Genomic DNA, 10,589 nt, shown 5'->3' with positions numbered 1-10,589 from the left:
AACTCCAACCTATTTAGTGCTTTTGCCAAAATGGTGCTCTTCTTGGATAACATCAGAAGTAGTTGTTGAAACTTGAAAACAATTGCAAAGAATAATTGTCACATAGACTGTAAACAAATTTATGTGCCTACAAGATTGATATATTACAGTGGAATGTAACAAATCTTACTTTATTTAGGCTTCCAAGTGATTCAACTTGTCTCGCCTCACAAGCTTTTTTTTTTTTGTAAGCCACTGGCATGTTTTTTAGCATGTGTTGTTTTGCTTTGAGATTTGCCATTTTTCTTCTTTAATGCAGATTTCAATCTTCTCTTTGGACGCCCAACAGTAGGTTTTGTTTTAATCCTATGTATGCTATCACCTTGTAAAACATTTGCAATAACATCACCATGGACCTCTATGCAACTCTCCATATTATTCGAATGACATTTTTTTCTAATCTCTTGCAAATCCCTCATTAATTTTTCAAAACATTCTTTGGTATGTTCATACATTATCTCATTCTCTGCTGCAAGTGTGGAAATTTCACGAGCATTGTGACTTAAATGAGAGTAGCGTTTTCCTATCAACTCTTGAGCATTACCTTTAATATCAATGCCATGATAGTCCTTGATAGAACCAGTCCTTGCATCTTGCGTCCATCTTTTCAATACATATTGGACGGTAAGTCTTTTAACATTTTTATATTCAAGAACTTTCAAAGCATGGGCACAAAGAATTCCTACAAAGCTGAACTTCTTGCAACTGCATTCCACCGTTGTAGTTGAGGCTTCATATTTAACTAGGTGCTCTTGAATTCTTTGACTATATTTGACCTTGTGTTCTGTGATAGTATCAAATTTATTAGCCTTGTAAATAGTACAATCAGCAATCTTCGTATATTCATCTTGAAACATTTGAAAAATTTTTGGAGATTGTAAAATCGGTTTTGTTTGCCTTATTTTGAACTTTAACTGTAGTACTTGATGTCTCTTATCAACCAAAACTCTAGAGTAATGTCCTGAAAAGCGCACACAATCGTGTTTTGGTTTCAAGTATTTCTTCAACACATTGTTTATTGACTCACTATGTTGGGTGCTTTTCATATTAGTAGTGAACATATGTCGACCATATACCATAGCCCATTTTTCTTTCACATCAAATATGCTACACAACCATTTATTATCAGTAAGACCATATTCCTTAAGCATATAATCCCATGAAACAAGCCATTCATCTTCATCTTCATACTCATACAAATAATCACTAAAATCATTTGCAAAATGCTTAGATGAATGAAATACAAGATGTAGATTCTTAGCAGCATTCTGATAAATATGCTGTGAGAGTGCCTTTTTTCTTTAGCACTATGGCCCAAGGATCCTGGGCCGTGTAAGATGTTCTTGGTGGACTGGGATCGATTCTCCGCAGCTAAAGGGCTGTTTTAAGAATTGATTGGTGCACAGAACAAACTTCCTACAATACAAACAACTAACAAAAAAAGAGTATTCGTATTGAATGACATTTTAACAGTAAAGGAAATGCATAATAAGTGAAATATAATGTAAAGAACACGTTAGGGATCCTCTAATTAGTGAGGTGTGTTTCATTAGTTTCTTTTAATTGTGATTACAATGCTCGCTAAGACATGATGCAAGGTTCAACTGAGTTCAAAAATTACAGACTTTGATAGCCATTCAAGCTTCAAAGACTTGCAAGGTTTGAATTCGTTGAATCCGAGTGTGTACTGTAGCGGCTGCCTCTGGGATACCGGGAACAAATTCCTCTATTTTCCCTTCAGTTTTACAGAGTCTCTTCTACAATTTTTTGTGAGACTTTAGAGAAACGATTTTAAATGCCTTAACGAATGATCTAAGCGTCCAGAATTGAATGCCTTATCCTTTTTCCTTCCCCCCTTTTATAGCACAGCTTCGGGCTCTCGGGGTACTAACGATTTCTCCTTTTTGCCCCTTGAAGTCTGTCCCGTGCCTGGTTGCTTCAGGATCGTGTCGTTTCCTTTTTCTTCATAGTTTCTTTCTTTTTGTTACGACCGGATGAAAGTCTCCCAGCTAGCTTCCCATTTCCAGATTTTCCCATTGGCTGACCTGAGGCTTTTTTGGCTTTTGCTCCAGCTTTCCCAGTTGTACTTTTCCTTGTCTCTTTCTTCAAATGGTTGGAACCAAAGCTCCTGCGTTTTGCTTTGTACTTCCACTGTGTGCCTGGGTCATAAGGTCCACGTGCCTTTTGTCTCTTTTCTCTTCAAATCTGCTTTAGTTTCACTTCGTGCGTCCAGGGATCCTCTGCCTCTGGTGCTGCTTCTGGGCGTTCCGACCCAATTCTTCTTTCTGGGCTTCCTTCGGCTTGCTTTTTTTTATCTGTTTTTTCTTGGGCCCTTTTTTTTTCGTGGACCTCTGGATCAGATCCTCTGGGCTTCTTCCCCTTTCTTTCTTTTCTTCTTCCTTTTCTTTATTGTGAGAACCCACCCTTTATTATTTCTTTTTTCTTTGTGTGAAATGGGCCCAAAGTCTTTTCCATCTCTTTTGGGCCTATTTGTGGCTATTTAATTATTTTGAACTTCAACATTTAGCCCCCCGAGCTCATGGGTTGCCTGCAGCCTATGCGTGAGTTTTTTTTTTTTTTGTGTGTGTAGGATCTTCTCTTGTTTTGATCCTTCTACGGGGATCCTGATCTTCCATTTCTTCGGTGTCCTGGCTCCTTCGCTTCTTCCCTCCTTTGTTTTTTTGTGACTCCTCCCTTTCTCGTGGGACGTGGCAGTTGGGTTGAAATAAAACTCCCACCACCTACTTTTACGTTTCCCATAACACTCATTAATAACTGCCGCTAACTTCTTCTCTTTTAAATTTAATTCTTGGCAACTGGCGCATCTTTCCACACATCATCTTCTCTAACTGCTCTTATTTCTTCATTCTAGTATTTTCTCATTTGCTCTCCTTTTTTTTCTTACCTGAGTCTTCTGTTCCCAACTCTTTTCTTTTCTTTCGATCAGTCTCATCGCCATCTTCTTTTCTTCTTTCCAGATACCCATTACTTCAATGGCTTCTTCTTCTTCTCGAAAAAGAAAGGAGCGTACTCCTAGTCCCTTTGAAGGTGAGGGCTCCTCTAGTTCTGCGCAAGATGAGCCTGTCGTTGGGCGCCCTGCTTTTCCTTTGTGAGACCCCTAGTATACTCCTAGCTTATTCTTTCCTCGGGTGTCTCATGGCGAAACCCCTCCATCCCCTCACGTCTGGGTATTTCTGGTCAAGCGGGTTTTGCTGGTTCCGCACAAGTTCCAGACCCTATGGAGATTTTTGATCTTCAAATTAGGCGAGGACTTCGGGAGGCGGTCCCCATCTTCTTTGATTTTGTCGCTGGAAAGATCTAAGGCTGGCCCATTTGGGTGGATAATGAGCTTTTTGACGAGGAGTTTGTGGGTCGCTTAGATCGTGCCGGCGTCCTGAAGGCAGTGGCTATTTCCAGGAATCTCGAGGGTTTCAAAGATGCCAAAGGCCTTAGGCATTTGGTGCGCCGTTGGTGTCCTACTTTGCATACTTTCTGCTTTTCTGTTGGTGAACTGACTGTTACCTTGGAGGATGTGGTCAATAATTTTCTCCTTCCGGTGCTTGGGGATGAAAACCCCTTTGATATCAAGCTTTCTGATGAGGATCTCGAAGTGGAAGAGAAATTATTTGCTCACTTTGGTGGACGTACTGCTTCTTCTGGTGGGAAACCGGTCAGGATGGGTTATGACTCTTTCACGTGAAAAGGATAAGGAGGTTAGGCGTGCTGGGTTCCTTGCATTCTGGCTTAGCAAGTTCCTATTCAGCGAGTTCCCCGGGTATGAGATCAAGTCCACTCTTTTTCCTTTGGCGATTAAGTTGGCTCAGGGCGCCCAATATCCTCTAGCCCCCATGTTTTTGGGTCATGTTTATTCTCAATTGGATCAACTTCATGGAGATGAGGCTGAGGGTGATTCTTGTTATGTTATCACTTCTTCGCTTCATTGCGCCATTCTCCAAGTATTTATGTGGGACCGCTCTTCAGTTACCTTAGCAAAATGTAAGAATTTAAGGTTTGTGAAAGATAAGTTTCAGGGATCTCCTGATGTGGTAAAAGGGCTTTGTGGCAGTTCTACTGACAGCCTCCCTATTATTTTTCGTTGGCTGAGTCTAAAAGGTGGCAATCTTAACTTGGTTGAGTTATTTGATCAAGCAGGCCATTTGAATTGGCGCTCCCCCCGGGAGTTTGGCCCTGGTTTTGTTTGCAATTCTGTGTTATCTCCCTTTCTGACTTGTACAGGGAACACTTTTGATTTACGTAGTGGTGATGAAGGCAGCTTAGTCTACTTGGCTTGCATTAGTCCTTCCTGGCTTCCTGTGCTTTCCTCGACTGGCCCACAGTACACCCATTATTCGGCGCATCGAGTACTTCGGCAGTTTGGCTTTGATCAGGATGTTCCCCCAGTGTTCAATGACATAGTTCCTTCTCTTCCTTCCTTGGATCCCTTCATGAGACTTCAGGCATTCTCTTATTGGTCAAGACGGAGTCCTCAGTTTGTAGTGCCTAACTCTCAGAGAGGAGTTTTTGCCTCTAGTGGCTATGTTGGTTATTGGAGGAGGGTTCAGAAGTCCTTTGCTGATTATGCTGGTTCTAGGACGATTGGGAGAGTACCCAACCCTGACATTTCTTCCGCCCCATCATCCAACTGGCGTCTGTCCCTGCCTACTGCTGGTGTTGTTTCTACGGCTGTGAGCAGCAAAACTGGTTTTGCAGAATGGCATACTTCCAGGGAAGGCTGGATGACTTATGCGCAGGATTTCCCAGAGAACTGGTTGGAGTGTGATCTTGTTGTTGGTGCTTCTGCTGGGGTACCAATTAAAAAAGGGGCAGTAGAGGGAATAAGTGCTAGTACTCCCGTTGGCATGAGTAAAGGGAAATCAGTTAAACAGGAAAAGTTGAAGGAGGTCGCGGCTGAAGAGAGTCTAGAGGATGTTGGCTCTAAGTCAAAGAAAAAGAAGAAGACTGGGAAATCCCAGAAGCAGTTGATACTTGCTGAGGAGAAGGAAGTGGAGCAACCTTTGGCTACAAGGGGCCGAGTGAAGACTAAGGTAGAGTCTTCTCTTCCTCAGGCTCTTGTGAGTCTTTCAGTTCATGGTTTCTCGGGACCCTTTGGGCGTACCCGTAGTAAACAACAGAGACCTGAAGACCTTGTTGAAAGAGAGAGAAGGGCAAGGCCTCGTTCCTCCTTTGCTCTTTTAAGTTGCAGTTTTGTCGTTTCTCCCTTTTTTTTTTTTTTTTTTTGAACTAATGGGTGATTTTTTTTTTTTTTTTTTTTTTGCAGTCCAAGCATAAGCTAGATCCCAGAAAGGGTAAAAGCTAGTCTTCTGGTGAAGATGTGGTACGACTTTCCTTATCTGTGTCTTTTGCTACTTCCTCACATTCATTTCACAAGTGTTATATATCCGTGCTGCCCTATTGCTCACGTCCTTTCCTTTTTTTTTTTGTTCCTCCCCCTTTTTTTTTTTAGGTTGAGGTTCCTCCCCCTGTGGTCGATGAGACTCTGGAGGAGGAGATGGCTACAGCTACATTCCAGAGTAGGGGAGAGGAGGCTCCCAGTGGTGGTATGGCTGAGGAGACCAGGCAACCAATGTAGGACGTCCAGGCTGCCCAGGATCCTAAGGCTCCCAAGCTTCCCGCATCCCCAGGTTCTCAGTTTGAGCAGATTCCCAGCCCTGTCAAGACCATGTTACCTCAGACTGGGTTAAGTACAAAGACTTTGGGAGGCGCATCATCATCTGGGCAAACAGGTGAGCGTTTCTTTTCTTTTATATAGCTTTTTAGTTTTATCTCTTTTGCNATATATATATATATATTTTCCAGTTCATGAATCTTGGCAGGTTTTTTTTTTTTTTTTTTTTTTTTTCTTTTTATCAAGTACTGGGCTAGGTATCCTCAGTATATGCCTGGGATCCTAGACCATGTATTTGAGACTTAGCTGCTTCATAGCTATCTATGGGGTGATCCTGGGTTATGCATCAGAAAGATTTCCCCAGGTATCCTCCCTCTTCTTCTTAGTTACGCAAGTACTGAACTGGGTACATTGGGCAATATTTTACCTGTCCCAGCTCATGAATCTTGGCAGGTTTTTTTTTTATCAAGTACCAGGCTCGGTATCCTCAGTATATGCCTGGGATCCTAGACCATGTATTTGAGACTTAGCTGCTTTGTAGCTATCTGTGGGGTAATCCTGGGTTATGCATCAAAAAGATTTCCCCAGATATCCTCCCTTTGATTTCGTCTGTATTAGGACTTTGTGATACTTAGGATTTAATAACTGAGAAAAAGAAGAAATTTCATTGAATTTAAAACATAAATGTCATTCAAGGAATACAGCAAATCGAAACAAAGATAGTAAGGATCATGTAATGTCCTTCTATCTCGAGCCTTGAGCAAAATTACTTAAATAATAATATATAAAAAAAAAGACAGAAACACTTAGCAGGTTGGAGAGCTTGGCAAAAAGGGTTCCAATGTACTGAGACCTCTCCCTTCTCATGCGTAGTATGGTTTCAACCACTTTCCATTTATGGGCTTTGTCAGGACTGTTCCATCCTCCTTTGTAAGGTAGTAGTATCCACTATCATGGGCCTCCTTGATGATGTAGGGTCCTTCCCACTTTGGGGCGAATTTGGAAGGTCCTGGTAGGTTTCTTTTTACATGTTCCGCTGTCCTTAGTACCAACTACCCTTTAGTGAAAGTCCTCGGGCGTACTGCTTGTGCATATGCTCTTGTCATCCTTTGCTAGTACCTCTAGCTTCTTTTCTTGGCTAGCTCTCTTTCTTCCTCTACTCCTTCCAGGTCTGCTAATCTCCTTTCATTGTTTGTGTCCTCGGTGTCCTCCTGACTTTCCTCGAGTACTACTCTTGGTGTGGGAACAATTAGTTCTACTGGGCTGATGGCTTCTGTTCCATAGATCAGGGAGAATGGTGAGAATCTCGTGGCTGTTTTCACAGAGTTCCTGCATGCCCAAAGTACATCTGCCAGGTGGTCGCTCCATTTTCCCCCGTACTCTTGCTTCATTTTTTTAAGGATTTTCAATATCACCCTATTAGTGGCCTCTGCCTGGCCATTTCCTTGTGGGTAGTAGGGCGTAGACCTTCCATGCTTGATGTAGTAAGCCTCTGTTAGCCCCTTCATGTCTTTATTTATGAATGGGGTTCCGTTGTCACTGATCAACCTCCTGGGGATCCCAAACCTTGTAATGATATGGTCTCGAATGAAGTTTGCTACAGCTGCTCCAGTGGCTTTTTTCAAGGGGATGGCCTCTACCCACTTTGTAAAGTATTCAGTGGCTGCCAAGATCCATATGTAACTGCCGGATGGAGGATTTATAGGCCCTATGAGATCAAGCCCCCAAGTGTGGAAAGGCCACGGAGTTGTCATATCCTGTAACATGTTTGGGTGGGTATGGATGGCATCTCTGAGGACTTGGCATGCGTGGCAGGTTTTGACTATCTCCTCAGAGTCCTTTTTCATTGTTGGCTAGTAGTATCCCAACAATAGTAACTGTTTATAGAGCCTCCTCTTTCCTGGGTGGCTTCCACAATCACCAGAATGGACCTCCCTGACTACTTCCCTTGCTTCCTTTGGTCCCAAGCATCTTAGGGGATCTCCGCTGTATCCCTTTTTGAATAGGATCCCATTTTGTAAGAAATATCTGGCTATGAGCTTCTTGAGCTTGTGGGCCAGTGTCCTGTCAGTTGGTAGGATCATTTGAGCCAAGTATTCCATGAAGGGAGTCCTCCAATCTTCTGTAACAAATACAGCATAGCTTTCTTCCTTGTCCACCGAGGATTGGCATTCTTGACATTTTTCCTGTATAGTTGATGCCTTTTTGTTCATATTTGGCCAGTAGTACCCCATGCGTTGCATCCTCCTGTATAGACTGATCTTTTTTGAGGTCCCGCAGACTTGGGCATGTAGTTCTTCCAACCTTTGCTTCCCCTCTTTCTCATTGATTCATCTGGATAGGATTCCTTCGGGTAGTCTTCTGTATAGTTCTCCTTCTATCAGAGCGTTGTCCCTCAGCTTCTTGACACCCCCTCCAGATCCTGTTTCTTTCATTTTTTCTTTTACCTCGTTCCTCCAGTCCCACTACTTGGACTCTCCGGGGGATATCTGTGAGAGGACTTTTAAGATGGAATGTTCCTGCCTTCCTATTCTGACCAGAGTGTCTTTTCCCTGGAATGGTACTTGGGATCCTAGGGTGGCAAGCGCATCTGCAAACCTATTTTCACTTCTCTGCATATACTCTATGCTAAAGGTCAGGAACTCCTGCTCCAGCCTCTGTGCCCATGTCCTGTAGGCCGCCAAACTTTGTTCTATTAGTGCAAAGTCACCTTTCACCTGAGAGACTACAAGATTGGAATCTCCCAGTACTCTCATGTGTTTCACCCCAATACTGAGTGCTATAGTTAGCCCGGTTAAGTACGCCTCGTACTCAGCTGCATTATTGGAGCAGGGAAAACCGAGCTTAAAAGATAGAGGTATGGTGTCCCCATTTTCACAGCTCAGTACAACCCCCACCCCATTTAAGGTTGTTGTAGCTGACCCATCGAATCTCATTGTCCATTTCTTTCTTGGGATTTTTGCTACTGCTACTTCACCCGGGATCTCTTCACTTAGCGAGCTTTCCTCTTTCCCTGGGAACTGTGCCAGGAGGTCAGCTATGGCTTGACTCTTGACGGCCTTGGGGGTCCTTAGGCCTATGTCATATTGAGAAAGCAGGATCAGCCACTGTGCGATTCTTCCCGTTAGGAGGGGCTGATGCAGGAGTGCTTTTATGGGGTGTGACTTAGTCACTAAAAGGATTTGGTGAGCTGAGAAATATCTATTCAGCCTCTGCGATGCGTAAATAACCACTAGGCAAGCCTTTTCTATCCTGGGATACCTGGTCTCGGCATCCTTGAGTGTTCTGCTCACATAGTAAACAGGTTGCTCGTTCCCATCATCATCCTCTTACGCCAGCAGGGCTCCTATTGCTTGGGCATTTGATGCCAAGTACAATAATAGGGGTCGCCCACGTGTTGGTGCCTGGAGAGTGGGCAGATGATTCATGATCTGTTGGACCCTTTGGAAGGCTTCCTGTTATTCTGCTCCCCATGTGAACTCAGTTCCTTTCTTTAATAGCTTGGATAAACCTCCTGTGGCTGAAGCCAGTCCTGGCACGAATCTCCTGATGTAGGAGACCCTTCCCAGGAAGCTTTTGAGTTCCTTCACTATTGTTGGTCTTTTCATTGTGGCAATGGCTGCAGCTTTGGCTGGATCTACACTTATTCCTTTGTGATGTACCAGGAACCCAAGGAACTTTCCTGTAGATACTCCAAAGGCACATTTCATGGGGTTCATGCATAGCTTGTACTCTCTGCATCTTTTGAAAACTCGTTCAAGTACCTGAAGGTGTCCTGTCCTAGTTTTTTACTTGACCACAATATCATCCACATAGTCTTCCATTTCCTCATGCATCATATCATAGAAGATGGCTATCATGGTTCGCTGGTATGTGGCTCCTGCATTTTTGAGGCCAAAGGGCATTACAGTGTAATAAAAATTTCTGATTGGTGTCCTGAATGCTGTCTTCTCGGCATCCTTGGCAGCCATACGAATCTGGTTGTACCCACTATACCCATCCATGAATGAGAACATAGAACTTCCCACAGTTGAATCCACAAAGAGATCAATATTAGGAAGTGGGAACTCATCTTTAGGACACACTTTATTCAAGTTGCGGAAGTCTACACAGCAACGGATCTGGCCGTTCTTTTTCTTCACAGGTACTACGTTAGAAAGCCATCTGGGGTGCTGAATGGGCTTAATAAAACCAGCTACTAGCAGCTTCTTGACCTCTTGAGTTATCTGGGCTTCTATATCAGTGTGAAAGACCCTGGCTGGTTGGATTACTGGTCTAACTCCTGGGTCCACATTGAGGGCATAGACTACTAGCCCGGGATCCAGACCAGGCATCTCATCATAGCTCCATGCAAACACATCTGTGTATTCTTTGAGCAAAGCCACCAGTGGCCCCTTTTCTTGTGTTGCCAATTGACTACTGATGAAAACAGGCTTCTGGGATCCCAGCTCAGCCTCCAAGTTTACTTCCTGCAATTCTTCCTCAAGCTGGATTTGTCTCTTTGACTGGCTCATCTGGGACTTCCTCTTGAGCTATCATACATTCTGGTGGTCCGGGACCTTCCTGCACGATGCACTCATGTCCCACGCACCTTCACAAGCGGTATATTAATCTTCCCCCAGGTTCCCGTACCACTACACACTCTTGGGATCCTGAGGTGCTAGGCTCCTTCTTTTGCCTTTTTCTCTTCAGGAGGTCCCTCAAGTCATGGGTACCTCCTCCTTCTTCTTTTTCCAAGATAGGTGTTCCTGAGGTCCCTAGTATGGGACTTTCATCATCGGGTTCTAGCTCATCATAGAACATTGTTTCTACAAAGTTTACTTCTTCTTGGCTGAAAGGGTTATGGTTGGTAGGGATCCTTACAGGCCTCCCATTCAATCTCCCCTTAACACACTGATGGTATGTAGATGGTATAAGGCGGTGC

Source organism: Quercus suber, unplaced genomic scaffold (assembly GCF_002906115.3).
Source record: "Quercus suber isolate HL8 unplaced genomic scaffold, Cork oak 2.0 scaffold_443, whole genome shotgun sequence".
Taxonomy (NCBI): domain Eukaryota; kingdom Viridiplantae; phylum Streptophyta; class Magnoliopsida; order Fagales; family Fagaceae; genus Quercus; species Quercus suber.
Note: the sequence above shows the minus strand (reverse complement) of the source record.